At 42.7% G+C, this 23707-nt stretch overlaps 1 protein-coding gene across 10 annotated transcripts in view; it reads left to right on the top strand.

Annotated features, from left to right (window-relative positions):
• The window catches only part of nav1 (neuron navigator 1), a 513650-nt gene that overhangs the window by 225269 nt on the left and 264674 nt on the right, over positions 1–23707 (top strand). The gene's annotated exons all lie outside the window — the stretch shown is intronic.

Genomic DNA, 23707 nt, shown 5'->3' with positions numbered 1-23707 from the left:
CCCTACCCTCATTGATCACAGTGATGGAGAAAAAGAAATATTATCTTTGAGTGGTAGCGTGAGCCTGGTTACAAAGTTAAATGCAATCTTAATTTCACTAAAGTGGCAATCCACCGGCCACATGCCAGCCATTTCTACACAAACTGGTGAGTTGATTAATTCAAAAACGTGAGGGCATAGATTTACAGTGAGAGGGGCAAAGTTTAAAGGAGGTGTGCGGGTTAGGTTGGTGGGTGGAGGGTGGTGAGCATCTGGAATGCACTGCCTGGGTGGTAGTTGAAGCAGGTACGTTAGTGGGACTTGAAATTATTTTGGATAGGCATATGGATATGCAGGGAATGGAGGGATATGGGTTTTGTGCAGGTTGATGTGGTTGTATTTGTTTAGCTGAGACAATGTGGGCTAAAGAGCCCTGTTTTTGTGCTGGACTATTCTATGTCCTTGTTAGTAGGCTCTTGTTATATGAAAGAAAATGATTCCTGTATACTGGTTCCCCGATGGGTTTTTTTGTTACAGTAAAGTTTTGATGCAAATTGTATAATAAGATGATATAAAAGGGAGGAAAAGGTAATTACAGGGCTGCCATTTGCTTTCTTCTCCCTCCCACTGCCCAAATCTATTTTTATGTTTTCTTCAGCTCTCTTTTTTTTCTTTCTTTCTTTGTAATCTCCAAAACATGAAACATGAAATTCCAGTATAATGAATGAATGGATAATCCACATTTTTCTTACCAATCCAATTCTGTTACGGAATGGTAGTGAGAAGCTGGTTCAGATGTTAAATTGAAGGTTTTCAGCCACCTTAGTCTTGAATATTTACTACATACGACTGTGCTGAGCAACAGTCATTTTCATGTGGCCGTCGTTTCATCATCCTGCACTTCTTAGTTTTGGAAGGAAGAACATTTTTTTTTGCCCCTGCTGAATGAATCTGGTTGTTCACCTACTGTGTATCCTTGATTTACTCCAGCATTTTGTGACTATCTTTGACATATTACCTACTTGTAACCATGACCACAGCATTTATGTGTTGATTATCCAGAGCTTTTGAACACCCAGCCTTATAAAAGGTGTGCTTTTGTCGTGCGTTCTTTCTTACCAATTGGTTTTCTTGCAACTTGCGTTCAGGCATTCTATATATGTTTTATATATATGATCTAAATGAAACAATGAGTGTGTGAATATATAGATAGCTAAGGCGCAGCAAATGTAATTCACATTAGAGATAGAGAAATAAAATGGATATGAATAATGTACATTTTTTGTCTTTTGGGAATAAGAAGAGTATTAATGCCCCTGTCGCACTTAGGAAACCTGAACAGAAACCTCTGGAGACTTTGCGCCCCACCCAAGGTTTCCGTGCGGTTCCCGGAGGTTTTTGTCAGTCTCCCTACCTGCTTCCACTACCTGCAACCTCCGGCAACCACCTGCAACCTCCGGGAACCGCACGGAAACCTTGGGTGGGGCGCAAAGTCTCCAGAGGTTTCCGTTCAGGTTTCCTAAGTGGGACAGGGGCATTATTCAATGCTTTTAAAAAACTGTTCAAGTCGGCATAAACTATTAGATTGTGTTGGAAGGAACTGCAGATGCTAGTTTAAACCGAAGATAGACACAAAAAGCTGGAGTAACTCAGCAGGTCAGAGAAAAAGAATACTGAGACCCTTCTTCAGACTGACTATTAGATTATTAAATTATATTAAAATGATACATTTCCAGTTGTGCTTCCAGCAAATTTCTTCATGCCAGTGAAAGGCAGCTTTTTGTAAGAAAGGTTTTGGAGAAAAAAGCTTTCAAACAGAGAAAGGATTTGGAATGAAGCACTAATTTCCTATTTTGAAGTTGGCCCTACTTCAAAGTTCTTTGTTGGCTCAAGAGTACATGGTATTTTTGAGGTTGAGAAAAGAACTGTATAAATAAATGCATGTACCACTGTAGAAACTTTACACCACTGAATCAAGCAGGTAAGCTCATCGAGTTTGTACGCGATCCTTTCTGACAAGTAATCCCTTTTCTTGTAACTACAATATTTTATTGCCTTCAATTATTTACAATGTTCACTTTAGGAAGCTGCAGTCGATTCTGCTCTACCATACATTCAGGCAAGAGATTCTAGATCTTAAACATTTACCACATATAAAGAAAACTATTCCTTATTCCAGCTTTGCAATCTTTTGCCAATCATGTCAAACTGTGTCCTCTGGCAATGTTTCTCATTGCATGAGTTATCTAAACCTGTTGTGATTTTGTACATCTCTATCGAGGCCCCAGTGATATTTCTCTGCTCCGCAGATGACAATGTTAGTTTCTTCAGGCTTGCCCTATTTGCTAAAATCTCTAATTTCTGGAACCATTCTAATAAATCCTCTCTACCCCCTCTCTTGGCAATTCACATTGTCCTAAATTATAGTTGTGGTCCAACTAGCGTTTTATAAATGTTATTCTTATTTTGGACCCCCTGCATTACTCTGCCTTTCCATTTTATTAATATCCTGTCCTCTGGCTTCACATTCCCATCCCCTTGTCTCATCTTACTCCCTATTCTCACCCTTGCATCTATAACCTTTGTCCACCCATCTGGCAATCAACCCCTCTCACTTGTATCCACCTATCACTCACCTGTATCCACCTTGACTTTGCCCTACCCACACTTGCTTTCCAGCTTTCTGTCCCCACTATAATCAGTCCGAAGAAGGGTCCCAACTTGAAACATCGCCTATCCATTCCTTCAGAGATGGTGCTTGACCTGCTGAGTTATTTTGTTAAAAATCGACACTTCCTCATGTCTGCCACTTTGAAAAAGCCATCAGGGTTTCTGTTCCACTACACCAATTGAACCATTTGATCTTCATTCTCCTTTTTCTTCCTACCAAAGTGTGTCACCTTGTCCTTCTAAAAAAGTTAATTTCATCTGCCACGATTTTTTATCTCACCACCTCTATGCTCTCTAGAAGTTTACAGTTCTTCACATGGACCATCCTCCATCCAAATTGTTACATGTTATTATTCACATCCCTGTCTAAATCACTAATATATGGGACTAGCGTGGATGGGACAACCTAGTCAGCATGGACAAGTTGGGCAGAAGGGCCTGTTTTCATGCTCAGTTGCTCCAGCACAATACACTTCCCTTTAGTCTTCAGAACAATAAGTCTCTGTTTTCTACCCTCAGCTATTTAATTATCAATACTAAGATTAACCCTGTTATTCCTTAAGCTTCCATTTGCTAACCAGCCTTTTATGTGGGACGTAATGAAACTCCTACAGCAAGTACATATTTGGAACATTTATCAGATCCTTTCTGCCTCTTTGTTGCCTATCCATACATGCCATCTTACAAGCAGAAACATATTTGTATGAAATGCACTTATCCAGAATAATAACTAGTTAAGTTAGCTTCAGACTGTTGGTTAACTAAGGCAGCACAGCGGCGTAGAAGTAGAGCTGTTGCTGCCTTACAGCACCAGAGACCCAGGTTCAATCCCGACTACGGGTGCTTGTCTGTATCTAGTTTGTACATTCTCCCTGTGACTGTGTGGGTTTTCTCCGGGTGTTCTGGTTTCCTCCCACACTCCAAAGATATTTGCGTTTGTAGGTTATTTGGCTTTGGTAAAATTGTAAATTGTCTCCAATATGTAGGATAGTAACAGCTGATGGGGCGAAGGGCCTGTTTCCATGCTGTATCTTAAAAGTCTAAACATTATTGAGTGTAAATTGAGCCACATGGTAGTGCTGCTAGCCTCGCTGCTGCCTCGCATGCAAAAGACCTGGGTTCAATCCTGACCTTGGGTGTTGTCTGTGTGGAGTTTGTTGTGTTTCCTTGCGTTGTTCCAGTTTCCTCCCAAATCCCATAGGCATATGAGTCATAGGTTAATTCTCCGCTATAAATTGACCCTAGTGTGGAATTGGGTGGTAACATCTGGGAATAGGTAATAAAAGTATGAGGAAAATAAAACTGTTGTAAATTGCTGGTCCGCACAGACTCGAAGGGCTGAAGGGCCTGAATATCCCAGACGCTATATCAACAAATAAGATAAGATTACTTCCAAGCACTCTGCAGTTATGTATTAATAAGAAATGCATTTATAATTCCATTATCGGTTCTGCCAGAGGAAATATTCCCCATCATTAGAAAGTTCTTAGTTTACAACTTTTGTTAGCTGCAATAAACCAACGTTTACTCTCACAGGTCTAGAATGTCGTTAAACCAGATGGCAGTTGAAACATTTTTTAAAAATCTGCGAAGGTTTCAATTAATACTTTCACGTCGTCGCCACTGCCGAGAATAAGATTCTCGTAAACTTTTTTTTATTTCTAATGGAGATATTCAGTACATTTTTACAAGTAAAATTGAATTACATTTGCTCCCACTTTCAACAGTATGCTTATACATTCTGCGCTTACAGCACATTGTAACTTTGCTCATGTAAAATGCACTTTTCTGAAAAATAATGCAAAAACATCATCTGACCCATTACAACATTCTCTAAATCGATTGAGGCAAAAATCCATAAATGATCTTGCGTGAAAAATTGAACATCTTTTCTTGGCCAAACTCTGCTTACAGCTTGAAAACAGCATGTAGCTGATAAAGTAAGGAACATGCTTTTGATTCAGACCTAACAGTGCATAATTTTTGCATCAAGTTCACATTGTCTGGAGTATAAGGTCCATTTCAGAAGTAAGAACATAACATATTTTGAGAATAAAATGATTTAATTTAATTCTGTGTTTTCTGAAACTTTGCTGCAAATACTTGTGACTGGTAAACTCGTTGAGAGACAATGATTGTTTTGTTTCAATTGATCATTAATAAATGCAACCTTTGTTACGCCAAAGTATGGTTATGAGACATCAGAAACCTTGTAATTGCTTTCACAATGTAGGAATAACGAACATTTCGAGCTCATGATGAGCATATGCAAGTGTGGTGCTCTGTAAAACCTCCACAATATTCCATGTCATGATCACATGCCACTTACAAAAGTTAATAGTTATAAAGATTTTTCTCTTAAAAATGTGGATGATTCACAGCCAGCTGAAAAAAAATCATGGTGCACAATACTTCTGAAGTATTGAGGGGGTAATCCTGCTTAAAAAACATTAATGAATTCCAATAATTCCTTACACTTTAATGGAAAGACCATATAATTAGAATAATAAAATCAGTACAAAACAGCAGACATCTGGCCCATCGAGCTTTCTTGAGAGAGATTTGGTGAGTTCTGTTCCGTGCTCCTTTCCCAACAGCTCTGCTGCTTTTCCCCCCTGAAGTAGGTATCTAATTCCTTTTGAAATCCACAATTGAATCATCCTCCCCCCGATCTTTCAGGTGGTGAACTTGAACCCGCAATTACTCATTGTGTGAAGCAATTCTTCCTTGGGTGACCTTGGGTTCTTTTGCCAGTTAACTTAGATCATTAAGCTCCAGTATTGACCCTTTCCCTCCAAGAGAAACATTTACATTTTGCACATCATTCTCTTTATTTTAGTTTTAGAGATACAACGCGGAAACAGACCCTTCGGCCCACCGGGTCCGCGCCAACCAGCGATCTCCGCATATTAACACTATCCTACACACACTAGGGACAATTTTTACATTTACCAAACCAATTTCCCTACATACCTGTACGTCTTTGGAGTGTGGGAGGAAACTGAAGATCTCAGAGAAAACCCACGAAGGTCACGCGAAGAACATACAAACTCCGTACAGACAACACTCGTAGTCGGGATCGAACCCGGGTCTCTGGTGCTGCAAGTGCTGTAAGGCAGTAACTCTACTGCTGCACCACCGTACCGCCCATTCTGGAGCACTGCTATCAATTTGCCTTGAAACCTTTTCTTCTCGAAGGTGAAGAGTTTTAGCATCTCCCTTCTAAACATCTACTCAAGTCCCTCAATGTGATAACATTCTGATTTAGCTTCTAGATATATTTTTGGGGGTTTTATTGCATTTCTAAACTGCAGAATCCATAAATAGATCCCATAGTCCATTTTCTATCGTCAGTGTCTTATAGAGGATTAGACAGATAGATATGTGTAGGATGGAACTGCAGATGCTGGTTCACACCGTAGACAAAAAATGCTGGAGTAACTCAGCAGGCTATATCCTTATAGATGGTTGGTGCTTGATTTTGCAAAGTTGAGGTACTTTTTATATATTTTAACTCCCACCATCAGAAGCTTTTGCACAAGTATTTCCAGACTCCTTTTCTGATATTATTGCCCATGTGCAATATTAACTTAAAAAAACTATTATATTTTTATTGGATATAGGAATTATTGGCAAAGGCAGTGTTTGCTAATCCTGACTTTACCCTTAAGAAGGTTGCGGTCAGCTGCTTTGAATCTCTGCTGTCCCTGTTGTGACGATATGCCCACAATGTTGTTGGGAAGGGTGTGCAAGTGTTTAGGTCTGGCGTTATTGAAGGACCAGCAGATAATCTTAATTTGGAGGGGAATTCCCATGCACTTGCTGCCCTTTTCCTTTTTAGTGAACCTGGGTTTAGATTTATTATTGTCATGTTTACAGTGAAAATCTTTGTTTTACATGCTATCTAATCAAATCAGATAATACTATATATAAATACAATCACATCCAACTCAAGTATAATAGGTAGAGCAAAGGGGAAGATACAGAGCGTAGAATATAGTTCTCAGCATTGTAGCACTTTAGTTCCACAGACAAAGTCCAATGTCGGCAATGGGGTAGAGGTGAATCGGAAAGTACCCTAGATTATGGAAGGCACATTCAGAAGCCTGATATCAGGGGAGAAAAAGCTGTTCCTGCGTCTGGTGGTGCGCGCTTTCAAGCTTCTGTACCTCTTGCCCGATGGGAGCAGGGAGAAGACAGAAAGCAGGAGAGAAGGCAAGTACAGGATACTGAGTTGGATGATCAGCCATGATCATATTGAATGGCAGTGCAGGCTCGAAGGGCCGAATGGCCTACTCCTGCACCTATTTTCTATGTCTCTATGTTTCTATGAAAGACCTGGGTGGGACAAGTCTTTGGGAGGTGTTGTCAATGTAGAGGAGTTATGGGCCTGTCCCACAGGCGATTTTTCAGGCGACTGCCGGCGACCGTCAAGTTGCCAGCAGTCTCCTGAAAAACCAGCAAATGGAACGGCGACTGTCAGAGTGGAACACACACACACACACACATCACTTACTTCACCAGCCCGTTATGCAGGTGGGGGACAGGGCAAGCGGGGGGAGTGCCATCTGAGTGAAATTCACACGGTGCAAAGCCAAGTTGAACAGGAAGGTTGGCGCTGTGTACGGTAAGTCTTTTTAAAGAGGGGGTAGAGAAGGAGGGAGAAGGAGTGGAGACAACGTTTAAGAAGCCAGAGATACACAGCTGTGAAGCTCGGCGGACATTTAACATTACCGGTCGGTTATCCCTGGTTCTGAAAACTACTGCTTATGATTTTTTCTCAATGAGCCAATGAAGTTCACCGGTCAGCACCGGCTACAACCTACGAGAACCTAAGAGAACCTTCGACCTCCTGGCAATCCACTAGGACCTCCTGGCGACCCACCTACGGCACGAGAATTCTCGCTACTCTCCATGACGGCTTCATTCTAGTTGCTGCTAATTTTTCAACATGTTGAAAAATTCACGGCGACCATAATGAGGCCGCGACTAGTTCCCAGAATGCGGGAACTCCTCACGACCATGAAGGCGACTCCCCGGCAACCACCCGCGAGCATGTGGCAACCATGTGGCGACTGCATAGTCTCCTGTAGTTACCTAAAAAGTCGCCTAAGTGGGACAGGCCCACAAGGGTAGTGTATTTTGTAGACAATTCAGACACTGTAAACCAGCGATAGAGGGAATACGTTTTTATGTGGTAAATGGGGTGCCAATTAAGAAGGCTGCTATTCAGCCCTCTTGTGTCATTGGTTCTGTGGTCATTCAGGCAACAAAATGCTATTCCATTATACTACTGATTTGTGCCATGTGCATAGTGGTCAGGCTTTGATGTATTAAGAGGTGAGTCACTCACTGCAGGATATCCCGACTGTGAACTACTTATTAGTCATGGAATGTATTGGATGGTCCATTTGAGTTTCTGGTCAGTTGTGACCCATTATGTTCCTGGAGTGGGAACCAGTATTGTTCATAAGATCTGTGTTGAGGAGAGTTTAGTTTATTAGTCATATGTACCGAGGTTAAGTGAAAAGCTTTTTGTTGCATGCTGTCTAGTCAGCGGAAAGACTATACATGATTACAGTCGAACTATCCACCACATACAGATACAAGATAAGGAGAACAATGTTTAGTGCAAGATAAAGTCCAGTAATGTCTGATTCAAGATAGTCCAAGGCCTCCAATGAGGAAGAAGGTAGCTCAGCATATGGTAGCATCAGGTGTTGATATGATGGTTCAGTTGGCTGGTAACAGCTGGGAAGAAACTATCCCTGAATCTGCAGGTGTGTTTTTTCACACTTCTGTGCCTCTTGCTTGATGGGAGAAGAGGGAATGACTGGGGTGAGACTCGTCCTTGATTATGTGGGTGGTCTTGCCGAGGCAGCATGAAGTGTAAATGAACAGAGATTGGTTTGTGTGGTGGTCTGGTGTGCGACCACAATTCTCTGCAATATTAGGTAGGCTCTCTCTTAGTTTAGTTTAATCTAGAGTTACAGCGCGGACACAGGTCATTCAGCCCATCGAGTCTGTGCCGATCAGTGATCCCCGCACACTTACAAACACGATCTTACAGACACTAGGGAGTCTTTGGAGTATGGGAGGAAACTAGAAATCCTGAAGAAAACCCACATGGGTCACAGGGAGAATGTACAAACTCCGTACAGACAGCACATGTAGTCAGGATCGAATCCGGGTCTCCAGCACTGTAAGGCAACAACTCTACCGCTACGCCACCGTGCCACCTTGTTGATGGTCCTTGTTTGGCACTTCTGTGGTATGAATGTGATATCAGCCTTTTTCTAAATGTTGCCTCAGCTTTTTCTAAAAGTTTTGCAGCTTTTAGGCATATTCTGCTTAATTTATGGAAGATTTGTCAATGGAGTTAAACGTTGCACAATAATGGGCAAACATCCCATCTCTGATCTTGCGAGGGAAGGAAATTTATGGATGAAGCTATGGAAATTGGTTGGATGTAGGATACTGCCTGGAGTGCATTTGCAGAGGTAAGTGTAGAAAGAACCACAAATGCTGGTTTCCAAAAAAATGACATAAAATGCTGGAGTAACTCAGTGGGCCAGACGGCATCCATGGAAATCATGGATTCATAAGTTATAGAAGTTCATAAAAGTTCATAAGTTATGTTCTAGGAGCAGAATTAGGCCATTTGGCCAATCAGGTCTATTTCGCCATTCTATCATGGCTGATCTGTTCTTCCCACTCAACCCTAGTCTCCTGCTTTCTCCCATAACCCGTGACACCCTTACTAATCAAGAAACTGTAAATTCCCACCTTCAAAATATCCATTGACTTGATCAATTCCACAGATTCACCACCTTCTGACTAAAAATATTCCTCCTCATCTCCTTTATAACAGTACATCCTTTTATTCTGAGGCTATGGCCTCTGGGTCTAGACTCTCCCACTGGTGGAAACATCCTCTCCACATTCACTCTAGCCAGGTCTTTCACTATTCGGATCAGGACCCTTCTTCAGACTGATTGTGGGGAGGAGAGCGGGTGGTGGAAGAAAGCTGGAAGAGAGGAGGAGCAGGACAAAGTGTGGAGTGCAATTAGTGAACACAGACAAGGGGGTTATTGACTGGAAGATGGTTGGACAGAAGCCAGAGATGTAAAAAAGGGTGTGAGACAAAAGGATTGAGGAGTTGTGAAGTTAGAAGAGGAAAGCAGGAAGTGAAAAATCAGTGCGAGTCTAGTTGGGGCATGGGGGGGGGGGGGGAGAAAGTGGGTGCATGGGGAAGAAAAGCGACAGGGAGAGGGGGATTGTTAGAAGTTACCTAAAATTGGAGAATGTAATGCTTACAACCCAACCATGATCATTGAATTCTCCAATTCTATCAATCTCTAACAATCTATCAGTACCCCCCCTTTCCTGTGTCTTCCTCTTCCTTCTTTCCCTCCCCCACCCTCCCCTGTATTCCACCTAGACACACCGATTTCTTCCCCCACCTCCCCTTCCACCTTCGTTCCTTTCCCTAGCTTCAATCCTTTTGTCTCACACCTTCTGCCTTTTCATCGCTAACCTTGTTCAACCATCTGTCTATCTCCCCCCCCCCCCCCCCGACCTGTATCAACCTATTACCTGCCAGGCTTTGTTATGTCCCCCCCTCTCTTCAAGCTTTCTCCCCCTCCCCCCCCCCCCCCCCCCCCCCCCGGCTCCCACAACAATCAGTCTGAAGAAGGATCCTGCCTCAAAACATTAGCTATCCATGTTCTCCAGAGATGCTTGACCTGCTGAGTTACTCCAGCACTTACTGCCGTTTTTTGCAACAATTGAAACATTGCTCAGACCTATTAACCATTATCTATTCTATCCATTATCTCTACTGACCATTTTTACTGTGCCTTGGAAATTCTGCATTGCTCTCTGTCTCTGTGATCTATGGCAAGTTCTTATTTTGGGCCTGTAGTTTTCCTCGCACCTCATCTTCTGACATGTTTGTACTTTACACCTTTTTAGTTTGCTACCGTCTACTTTTCTACACTCGCTCTGCTCCCCTTATTCTTTCTTTCATTTCAGCATTTCATCCTTATTCTTTCAATCTGCTTAATGTCAGATACCAACTTTTCCTACATCACCATAATCATTTTTCTAGAAATTAGACTTCCCTCTTTCGGTTTGTTTGACACTGACTTTCATTCTGTCGACATGTCAGGGGGTGACGCCTGTATGGTCGTGAGTAGTCGCCCAAAGAGTCGTACCTTTTTCTGGTCGTTGCTGGATTTTTAACATGTTGAAAATTTTCGGCACCTGCTGCGACTATGACAGGTGCCGGCAGTCGCCGAAAAAATCGCGTAAGTGCGACAGGCCCTTTACGCTATGTATCTTAGACCCCAGTCCCAGCCTGATGATTTCCATGTTCCGCGTTACCCCAACCCACGGTTGACCATGGAGACAGTATCACATATTAAAAGTGGTTTGAAAAAAATACTGCCGCCTGTAATGGAATTCATCCAATTTAATACTGGCCTTTGTAAAATGATTCTGTGTATTGACATGACAGGTTATCGATATGACAGTGAAGACACTAAATGATGTCTCTTTCCTGAACTTTGCGCAATATGTTTTTGTGAGTTGATGTTGAAGGTTGCAGGTTTCACCGGAAGTTCCAACTTGTGGTAGCAGAGGGAGGGGACAGGCACTGCTCACATCATTAAATGTGCAGCTGATATCGGGCAGATGTCAAGGTGAATCACGGCAGAGGTGCCACAGACAATTTATCAGTGGGTGCATTGTGACATTGAAACAATGGCTCATGCAATTTACCATGTGCGAAATGGCATGAAAATGCAATTTGATCATCATAAGTGTCCAGATTATGGGCATTCGTTCCTTCTGTACTTCAAGGGCTGTGGCTTATGTTGCCTAATGTTTCCTGGAGATGAGGACGAGCCTCTCATCATCCCTCTCACCATCCCTCCCACACCCTAGTCGTATGAGCTTCAAAGTCGTCTTGTTGAGTCCCGTTGTCTGTAACTCATTTTCACCTAGTCCCTAGCCCCAAGACAATGGCCTGTTTCCTTTGTCTTTAATTTTTTTGCATATCTTTTATTCATTGCTCCATATCTCTTTATATCACCATCTATTTCTCCCGTTCCCCTTCCCCTGACTCTCAGTCTGAAGAAGGTCTCCACCCGAAACGTCAACTATTCCTTTTTGTGTCTAACCTGCAGATAGACACAAAAGCTGGAGTAACTGAGCGGGTCAGACAGCATCTCTGGAGAAAAGGAATAAGTGATGTTTTGAGTCAAGACCCTTCTTCAGACTTATCTGCATCCACCTATTGCTTGCCAACTCTGACCCCACTCCTTCTCCTCAGCTATTTCTACCAGTTTTCTCCCATCTACTCCACTCTTGAAGAAAGGGCCTTGACTAAAAACGTCACCTGCCCGATTCCTCCCCCCCCTCCACAGATGCTGCCTGACACGCTGAGTTCATCAGTGAATTGCCAGAGTGAGGCCACACGCAAATTGGAGGAACAGCATCTCATATTTTGCTTGGATAGCTTACAACCCAGCAGTATGAACATAGAATTCTCTAATTTTAAGTAACTTCCTCCTACACTCCCCTCCGCTCCCCCCTTCCCCCCTTCTTCCCCCCTAATCATTTAACCTGATCCACAGTTCACCATATTGTATCCCTCTTGAGTTCACACCCCGGACAACAATGGGCCCACCAAACCACCACCTGCCTGAGGTGATTTGTGGCCAGCTCTGACTGGTCTATTCTCATCTACAGCTCTTGCACCCCCACGTTCAGTCCGAAGAAGGGTTCCGACCCAAAACATCACCTGTCTCTGTTTCTCCAGAGATGCCACCTGGCCCGCTGAGTTACTCCAGCACTTTGTGTCTATCTATACTTCTTCCAGTAGTTTGTATTTGCACAAGGCTTTTGTGTCTCTTATGTGCCTGTTGCCTTCTTCAGTTATTGCAAGCTGCAAAAATCATTAGCCCTTAACAACTGCATTATTAACTGTGGCAATCGACCACATTCGGCTTAGCTGTTAGCTTGCTTTCTTCTGGTATTAACTACAATCTGATAAACATTTTCTGTTTTCTGTAATTATTTTAAGTTCCAAAAGAAAAGAAAAAAACCATAATGAGTGTTGCGGCTGATGCTGAAAAATATTCTTCTGATTTCAAGGCTTCGGCGTGAAATGTGTAGGAAGGAACTGCAGACGCTGGTTTAAACTGAAGAGTAACTCATCGGGACAGGCAGCATCTCTGGAGAGAAGGAATGGGTGACGTTTCGGGTAGAGACCCTTCTTCAGACTGAAAGTCACGGGAAAGGGAAAGGAGAGATAGAGACGATGATGTAGAGAGATATAGAACAAATAATAAAAGAAATGCAAAAAAGTAACGATGATAAGGGAACAGGTTATTGTTGGAATGTTGGGTGAAAACGAGAAGCTGGTCATCCACGTCGCACTACAAACACTAACTAAACTATGAGCTGTCTTTGTTGCCCAGTCTGAAGAAGGGTCTCGACCCAAAACGTCACCTATTCCTTTTCTCTAGAGGTGCTGTCTGACCTGCTGAGTTAATCCAGGTTTTGGGTCTATCATTGTTACTAGTGACTTGGGGCTTTTGCAGAAAGTTGTAACCACTGTCCAGTCCATCATCGGCTCTGACCTCCCCACCATCGAAGGGATCTATTGCAGTCGCTGCCTCAAAAAGGCAGCCAGCATCATCAAGAACCCACCCCATCCTGGCCACGCACTCATCTCTGCTACCACCGGGCAGAAGGTACAGGAACTGAAATCTGTTACATCCAGGATCAGGAACAGCTGCCATCAGGCTATTAAACGACACGGCCATCAGGCTATTAAACTCGCCAACAAACAGACTCTGAACTGCAACAGCCTATTGCACTTTATCTGCTTATTTATGTGTATATTGAACTGAACTATTCTGTATATTCTGTTGTGCTGCAGCAAGCAAGAATTTTATTGTCCTATCTAGGACACATGACAATAAACTCCCTTGACTTGACTTGTTTTGTACAACTTTTGATGTTTAGGTTTTTTTTGTCTATTGTGTTATATGTGAGTACTGCACTCACAGCCTTTTTATGCTGCTGCAAGTAAGAAATGTATTGTTCAGTTTTCAGTACATATGACAATTATGCATACTTGACTCTTGACCTTGTTACTGCAGGGTTGTGTCCCAAATCCAACCACATGTTTCATCAATGACCTTTCCTCCATCATAAGATCAGAAATGGGGATGTTAGCAGATGATGCATAGTGTTCGTTTTCATTCACACAGTTTGGATAACAAAGCAATCCTTGTTCAAACTGGGCAATGTCTAGATTTGAGCTGAGAGCTGACAAGAATAATTACCATAACAATTAGTATTTTTAGCAAAGAGTGATTCTAAACACTTTCTCTTGACTTTCAATCGCAATATCAGCACCAAGGACCAAAGACTTAAATGTCGTGGATATAAGGATAGGTCAGAAATCAGGTCTTATGTGGGGCCCATCTTGTAGAATCATTGACAAATGCAGACCCTTTGGCCGACAATCTTGATTAACTATCGATCCTTTTATTTTGTATTATGGGAAGATAATGCTTTTATGCTGGAGTAACTCAGTGTGTCAGGTAGCATTTCTGGAGGACATGGGTAGGTGAAGTTTTGGGTTGGGACCCTTTCTTAGATTGATAATAGGAGGAGAGTTGAGAGCTGGAAAAGTACTTCACTACATTGATCAATTTTTAAAAAATAATTCCCGATCCACTTCAACACCCCCCCCCCCCAACCCCCCTCCCCCAACCCCCTCCCCAATCCCCCAGATGCCATCGCGCTTTGAACGAAATTTGTAATTCAAGTGAAACAAGACTGATTACAAAAGTCAACTAAACACCCCACGACACAAACTGCTGGAGTAACTCAGCAGGCCAGGCAGCATCTCTGGAGAACATGGACAGGTAACGTTTCGGGTTGAGCCCCTTCAAAATGAATAGATGATGTTTCGGGTCGAGACCCTTCAGCATGGACTCCTCCACCCAAAACGTCACCTATCCATGTTCTCCAGAGATGCTGCCTGACCTGCAGAATTACTTCAGCACTATGTGTCCTTTTATGTATTAACCTTGCATCTGCAGTTCCTTGTTTCTACCACTAGTCAAGCCTAGCGCATTCTACTGGGACGTATATTGCCTTCTTGCTCTGTATGCATAACCCAATATCTCACGCATGTTGGACGGCTGCAGACTTTCACAGGACCAGATTGGCATGACCTTGCGGGATGACCTCAAAGTGCTTCTACTCTCTGGCTGGGATTTTACAGCTGTTGACTCACCATCTGTTTTGTGGGCGGCAGCTGTCCAGGCAGGCAGAAGCTAGAGTCCTAGTGCAGTGGCAGACATTGGAAGACAAATGTTGCAGGAAGGAACTGCAGGTGCTGGTTTAAACCGATGATAGACACAAAATGCTGGAGTAACTCAGCAGGACAGGCAGCATCGCTGGATAGAAGTTGTCTTCCTGATAAAGATTGATTGATTGGAAAGATACAGCATGGAAACAGGCCCTTCGACCCATTGAGTCCACACCGACCATCGATCACCTGCTCGCACTAGTTCTCGGCTATCCCACTGTTACATACACTTCTTACACACTAGGGGCAATTTTGCAGAGGCTAATTAACAAACCGCTCTGCATGTCCTTGGGATGTGGTAGGAAAGCGGAGCACCTGGAGGAATCCCACACTGTCACATGGAGAACTTGCTAAATCCACACAGACAGCACCCAAGGCCAAGATCAAACCCAGGCCTCTGGTGCTGTGAGGCAGTGGCTTTACCAGCTGTGCCATTGTGCTGCCCATCAAGAATAGCAGAACCACTCATCTTGGAACCATTGCCTCAACAATCCCAATAATACGTTGAAAAACAGATGGTTGCTTTACCTTGACACCCTGGGAGCCTCTTTACACCCCGACCTGATGACCATGGTGACAGTAAATTGAATCTGGTGTTGGAAGCAAAATGATTTTTAATGGCAGTACACTCAACTTCCATTGGATTTTCCAACGTTAGGGTACCTCTGCTTGAACAAAGGATCCACTGACGAATTCCTGAGGGCATTTCTTATTTTCGTAAACAAGTCTGCAAAGACATTTGGTCCACGCTTGGTTAGAAGCTCCAGGCAAGTCCTGTGCCAGGTTTACATATACTTTGTTGTTTAGTGCAAGCTTTCACATAGACTTTATAACGTACCAACCATTGCATTATCACCATCGAATGGGATCTATTGGAGGTGCTGCCTCACCAACATCATCATTGAGCCACACCACCCTGGCCACACTCTCATTCCACACCTGCCTCCAGGAAGAAGATATGGGAGACAGAAGACTGTGATGTCCAGGTTCAGGAGCAGCTTATTGGCAACAACCATCTCAACTAAACATTACCAACTCAACTCAACTAAACCCCGAACTCTAAACTGCTGTGATTGCTCTTCTCAGGGTGTTTCGATTTGGTTTTTGCTCTATATTGCTTGCTTTTTTTGTTGAACCTATTTTTTTTGTTTACAATGGTGTCTACTGAGCAATATCTGTTGTGCTGCTGGAAGTAAGAATTTCACTGCAATGTTTCAGGGCATATGACATGGAAACACACTTGACATTTGATGGTTCTCTACCAGTCTCATTCTGCAACTATCTCATGATAGTCAATGAAGCTTTAGTTTAACCATCTGATATTGCTGTGGGTGAGATGATCTGTGTGGTATCGCAGGCCTCATTCCATTGTAATATGTAAGCATCATGTTTCAAATGTGTCAATTCTACAAATTCATGCCAATTGACAAGCATATGAGGGGAGGTAAAGTGAGATTACTTTGCAAACAACCACTAATTTTCTATAGCAAGATAGAGTTGATTTAAAGACCATTGTTGCTTCATATCAGGCCTCATGAAGAATATAGAATAGCTTTACTCATATGTCCTTCAAAATTGCAGATCTCAGTCTTGGTTTTAGTGTGGGTTTCTTTCATCGTTAGTAGGTAAATAGTTGGCCATCCTATTTGAAGTTCTAATGTCTCGCAACATTCATTACAGAGACCTTCAATATTGTAGCAAAAATGGCGGAGGAACTTGGTTTCATATTTGGTACGGACATTGTGGACTAAATATCCTGTTCCCATGCTGTACTGTTCCATGTGTCGGCAGGAACTGCAGATGCTGGTTTACACCGAAGATATACAAAATGCTGGAGTAACTCAGCGGGTCAGGCAGCATCTCTGTCGAAATGGAATAGGCAACGGTTTGGGTCGAGACCCTTCATGGACTAGTGTAGATTGGGCATAATGATCAGTGTGGGCAAGTCGAGTCAAAGGGCCTGTTTCCATTCTGTATGACTCTATGCTGCCTGACCAGCTGAATTGCTCCAGCACTGTATGTCATTTTTTGTAAACCAGCAATTGCAGTTCTTCGGTTCTAGATTGAATCATGCGATGTATTGCCATGGAGTTTATCACCGAAGATAGGCACAAAATGTGGGAGTAACTCTGCGGGTCATACAGCATCTCTGGATAAAAGGAATAGGTGACGTTTTGGGTGGAGACCCATCTTTAGAATGGATCTAAAGTCTGAAGAAGGGTTCGGTCCCGAAACACCACCTATTCCATTTTTCCAGAGATGCTGCCTGACCCGCTGAGTTACTCCAGCATTCTGTGTCTATCTTCTGTTCTGTTCCATGTTCTGTGTCCTAATTGTTCAATCCGCATCCTCTGATCTAGATAAATAATGTTCTGCAAAATTAAATTTATTGTTGGGGGAAGGACCTCTTTGGAAAGTTTTGCCGAGCTTTCCCTTGGGAGATGAGGTGGATTTTACGAGGGATCCAGTAACACGGGCCTGATGTTGAGACATCTGGAGCTTTGCCCTTTGAGCAGTAAGTTTGCCCGTAGCCGGATGAAATAACCTTGTGCAATGAATCAAGGTCACCGTCTTTGCATATTATTGAGGCACTCCTTCTGCCAAATGCTTGAAGCAGTGAGATGATTTATCTAATGACAAAATTTTAATGGTTTTTGAGGCACCCTAGGGCCGTAAGCTGAACGTTTTAAAATGGTTGATTGAGACATGAATGGCATTCTGCGAGTTTGCTGTGATCTTATAGTGTCAAACTCAGATCATGTCCACATTCCACTGTAGGTTGCCATGAAACGGAAATCAAAACTTTTGTTAACCCATGAGCCAGGCATTGAAGAATATTGACGGTAGACACAAAGTGCTGGAGTAACTCTGGGTCAGGTTGCATCTCTGGAGAAAAAGGATAGATGACCCTTCTTCAGAAGATGCTGCCTGACCTGAGATAATCCAGCACTTTGTGTCTAGCTATGGTATAGACCAGTATCTGCAGTTATTTGTTTTCACATTGATAAATATTAGATTGTCAGCCAAGTGTCCATTGGCTTCAAGTGTCCACCATATTCTTCAGGACAAGGAATCTTCTTTACCTCAAGATTTCAGCATCTGCAGTTCCTTGTGTCTTCAGAAAAATGAAGACCAGTTCATTTGATGTAGTCTGCACATGACAGGCCACAGTACGTAGTTGACTCAATCAACACACAAGTAAGTTCCAAGATATTTGGTTGAAACAACTCAGATGAATGAAGCAAAACAACATTTTTGGTCAGGACTTCAGACTGATCACAACCCGAATCACCATCTGTCCATTCCCTCCATGTATGCTACCTTACCCACTGAGTTCCTCCAGCATGTTGTGTTTCTCCTCAAGATTCCAGCATCTGCAATTCCTTTTGCATTCAGGAAAATGAAGACCAGTTTTTCTCAAGTTTGGAAAAATACTTAAAAGAAAACAACTGTAGTAACGTAGGGAATAATTTAGGGCTTGCTGGAGGATAATTGTGGTTAAGATTGGACAGGCTAGATGCAGGGAAAATGTTCCCGATGTTGGGGGAGTCCAGAACCAGGGGTCACAGTTTAAGAATATGGTCATTTGGAATTGAGATGAGGACATTTTTCTTCACCTAGAGAGTTGTGAATATGTGGAATTCTCTGCCACAGAAGGCAGTGGAGGCCAATTCCCTGGATGTATTCAAGAGAGAGTTAGATATAGCTCTTAGGGCTAACAAAATCAAGGGATATGAGGAAAAAACAGGAACTGATTCTGGATGATCGGCCATGATCATGTTGAATGGCGGTGCTGACTTGAAGGGCTGAATGCCTACTCCTGCACCTACTTTCTATGTTTCTATGTAAGAGGTCACTAAGAGTGTTACTCGCATCGCTCACCAAATGCGTGAGTTCCACGTGCTTTCTGTAACGTGGCAGGTTTTGGCAGAGAGGTTATTAGTCAATGCTCGCTTGTGCATTGTGAAGATCCATAAGATCTGCTCATTGCATGACTCCATTGTCTACTCCACTGGCCCCACTCACTGTCCCACGCCACCTCTCTATGCCACTGGAGGAGATTTTGGAGCTATCCGGCTAATGAATCAATGAAAGGGTAACAAAGAAAGATGGGTACCAAAGAAAACTATGCTGGAACTGTGAGATGCAGAATAGCACAGTTGCTGAAAATCTGAAACCGAATAGTACGGTGGAAATAACCACTGTATTCACCATCCGTGGACAGAAGAAAATGGGTTTATGTTGCAGGTGGGCTTACATCTGAACAACAGTGTTGACACAGATAGGAAAGGTTGGTTATCAGAAATTTGAATTTAACATTGAGTCCTGAAGGCAGCAATATGTGTAGAGTTATGAGGGTAGACACAAAATGCTGGAGTAACTCAGCAGGACAGGCAGCATCTCTGGAGAGAAGGAATGGGTGATGTTTCGGGTCGAGACCCTTCTTCAGATTAGAGTTATGAGGTAATGCTCCTTGAACTTTCACTGGGCTTGACTGGAACAGTGCAGAAGATGAAAGGTACTGACACGAGAGTGATTGTAGGATAGACAATTAATATGATGGACAGAGTCGCCATATTGGGGCAACATGTTTGCTGCTGTGAAGTGTGATCATTCTTGAAGCAAATATCTCCTAATTAAGTTCATGTTTCCATAACTCTTGTATCTATTATAAGTACAAAGTCAAAACACCTCCCTGCCCCCAATTTAATTTTCAATATACGCTCCCAGCAAGTATGGCTTTATGCCAAAATTATAAGATTACCTAATTGCTATGGCAAAAAAATTACCCCCTTGTTTCATACGTACCATAGAGAGAGACACATAAAGTAAGGTAATTACAAATACAAAATTAATGAGCATAGGATTGTATCTGTCCATCAATTCTGCTGCCCATTATAGCTTTCGCATCTTAATTAACTCCATCTTGAATCCATTTCATTTTTGCCCTTAACAATCCTGACCCCCCACCTGTGTAATAAAAAGGGAATCTACATTGAGGACCTTGTAAGGTGCACAGACTTCATTATTTGCTGCCACTTTTTTTTGTCTTTCATCTTTTCTTTAAATAGAACACTACTACTTCCTGCACATTGAATGCAGATCAGGTAGTATCTGGAAAGGGGAACCTAGTTAATATTACAGGTTTGGTGAACGGTCTTTGACGTGAAAAATTAATCTTTTACTTTCCAGAGAAGCAGGACCCTAGATGTTTTCACTCGTGCGAGAGTTTAGGACCCAGAGGCCATAGCCTCAGAATATAAGGATGTACCTTTAGAAAGGAGATGAGGAGGTATTTCTTTAGTCAACGGGTGGTGAATCTGTGGAATTCACTGCCGCAGATGGCTGTGGAGGCAAAGTCAATAAATATTTTTAAGCTGGAGATGAGCAGATTCTTGATTAGTAAGGGTGACAAGGGTTATCGGGCGAAGGCAGGAGAATGGGGTTGAGGGGGAAAGTTAGCTCAGCCATGATTGAATGGCGAAGTAGATTTGATTGGCCGAATGGTCCAATTCTCTTCCGATAACATATGAACCTCTGACCAAGAGACCACCACCTCTAAGTAAATAAATAAATAGAAAATTCAAAAGCTAGTAACAGAAAAGGGGTCTATGACAGTATGGGATTGTCATGATCACCCATCTTGTTCAATAATAAACTCAAGAACAGGAATTAGAACATAGAAGGGTACAGCACAAGAGAGGCCCTCAGGCCCACATTGTTTGTAGCAAACATGATGCCATGACCATCTACCTGTACATAATCCACATCCCTCCATTTCCTGCATCCCATACATACTCCTTTTAAATACTAAAATGGTATCTGCCTCAACCACCTGGCAGTACGTTCCAGGAATTCACCACCCTCTGTTTAAACAAACATGTCCCGCACATCTCTTGTAAACTTTATCCCGCTCACCATAAAGCTATACGCTCTATAGCTGGGAAAAAGGTTCTTCTGATGATCTGCCCTGTCTATGACTCTCATATTTTTATATACTTATATCCGTAACCTCCGATATTCCACAGGAAGCAATCCAAGTCCAACCTCTCCCTGTAGCTAATACTCCCTAATTGAAGCTTCATTCTGGTGATCCTCATTCTGTACCTTTTCCAAAGCCTCCACATCCTTCCCGTAATGGGACAACTAGAAATGCATGAAATACTCCAAAAGGGACCTAACCAAAGTTTTATAAAGCTGCATCATGGCTTCCTGACTCTTATACTCAATGCTCCAACCTAGAAAAGCAAGCATAACATATGCCAGGGTACACACAATTGCTGGGGAAACTCAGCGGGTGCAGCAGCATCTATGGAGCGAAGGAAATAGGCGACGTTTCGGGCCGAAACCCTTCTTCAGACTTGATTCCAGCAACTGCAGTTCCCTTTTGAACATAACATATGCCATCCTTACCCAGTCTGGTCTACACCCAACTCCAGACCAATATCGATGTGCCTGATTCTTACCTGCCATCTAAAATGGTCCCTCAAACCATTGTTCACAGGTAATTAATGATGAGCAACAAATGATGGCCCAGCCAGTGATGGGAACAAATTATGGAAGGAAAAAAGAAAGTATCGTTAGATTTTACCTTGCACAATATTCTCCACATCATTTTGATTTCTGAAGAGGAAAGGTCTCGACCCAAAACGTCACCTATTCCTTTTCTCTTGAAATGCTGTCTGACCCATTGAGTTACTCCAGCTCTTTGTGTCTATCTTCGGTTTAAAACAGCATCTGCAGTTCCTTCCTACACATTATGATTTCTTCGTTCAGTTACCCTCCAAGCCAGCACCCCCACCTTCCACCCAGACTATGTACAAACCAAAACATCCATGTACTGCAGGCCAAGAGCACCATTGCTGTGTTCAATTCAGCATGAATTATTATTAAAATTAAATCAGTGAATCATGGCCTTTATGATAGCTGGAAGGGAATTGGAAAATATGGATGCAGGAATAAATGCCCTTCTGGAGCCAAGATTAAACTAATCTTTTTTTCAATGCATCACAGGAAGGACATATATTTAGTTTGCTATTTGTAATTTCGAGATCCTTAATGGACACTCATGACCCAAACATCATGTACGCATCCTTCATGTTGATGAGCATAACAGAAAAAACATGTAAAACAATGATTCAATTCAATGATTCAGTGATACTTTACTGTCATGTACCTAGGTAGAGTGAAATGCTTTGTTTTTGCCCACAACCCGGTAATATCATACAGCAGACCTCACATCTCTGGCGTCGATAAAGTTCATCAAACAGTCTTGTCTTCTGCTCGCAGCGGTGAACCAGGCAAACTGCTGCTGCACGTGGCAGCAGGCAGCCCCCCACTGGGTCCCCCCTCTGTTCTTTGTGACCCCCCGCTGGGTCCCCCCCATTCTCGGCAGCTACCCACTGGGTCTCCCCTTTGTTCTCGCAGAAACAAAAGAATACAGTTATGTTAGGTTATAGACTCAATTACAACACAATGTGAATTACGCAATGTTACACCCAGAAGATCATTTTATATCTAAAATGCAGAAATAAAATTGACAGGTTCATTTACTTTAAACCTATCTTTTCTTCTTCTTCCTGCGTATGGCGCGCACAGCTTAGGACAACTTATTCTATTTGATCTTATTTGATTGTGCACGCCAGGTTGATTGCATTCGTCTAAACAGGGTGGACCACGTGAAGATTGCTATCTCCCACCCCAACCTATCTTTTAATTTGACAAGTCTGCACTGACCTGCGATCCCCGCACACTAACACCTTCCTACACACATGAGGGACAATTTACAATTTTAACAAGCCACATTGCCTTCAAACCTGTACGTCTTTGGAGTGTGGGAGAACGTACAAACTCCGTACAGACAGCACCCGTAGTCAGGATCCAACGCGAGTCTCTGCCGCTGTAAGGCAGCAACTCTACCGCTGCACCACTGTGCTGTCCCTACTAACTGATGGGGAGCTGAGTTGCCCGTAGTAACGATGACTGTGTCTTGGTATATTCTTTGTATTTGGTATTTCTTAACATGGAGCCTCCTTTGGCACTGTGAACAAAAATTAAACAGAGGTCTATTTGTAATATTCTGTGTTTAACATTGCAGTACAATATTTAATTATTGTCATGTGTGCAAAAGCTTTTTTTTATGTTGTCCCAACATTGATGCCCAACATTTGATTGCTCTGTGCATCACACAATCTCCTTCAGGGATCATGTTGGCCTTGGGCTTTAAAATAACTGCTTGCAGCACTACAGTGGGGGTGGATTCAAGTGGGGTGAGATGAAGTCAGTTTTTCTTCCCTTGAGCTTCATGCAGTGTCCCAGACTGGTAACTGCTCAAACTTATTCAGCTGACACAACTGAATGGATGCAGCAAGCAGCCTTTGGCTTCATGCTTTCTAACCATCTGGCTATGAATGAAGACACGGGGTCACCTGGCTGCAAGCCTGGCAGTTCATTCCCACATTTGTAGTGTGTTCCTTCATGTGAATACTAAAAAGCAGACTCAAATAACGATGTTGATTCATTAGCGCGCATTAATTTTATTAACAATAAATAATCCAAAAACTTGCTTTGGGGTCTATGGGAATTTTCAACATATTTGACATCTTGAATCTAAAGTGACAGCATCAGCTGAGTTCAGTCCAAATTGTATTTGGTCTTGACGTT

The sequence above is a fragment of the Amblyraja radiata genome, chromosome 24, assembly GCF_010909765.2.
Source record: "Amblyraja radiata isolate CabotCenter1 chromosome 24, sAmbRad1.1.pri, whole genome shotgun sequence".
Taxonomy (NCBI): Eukaryota; Metazoa; Chordata; class Chondrichthyes; order Rajiformes; family Rajidae; genus Amblyraja; species Amblyraja radiata.
The sequence above is the reverse complement of the archived record's forward strand: the minus strand, read 5'-3'. Positions and strand labels throughout refer to the sequence as shown.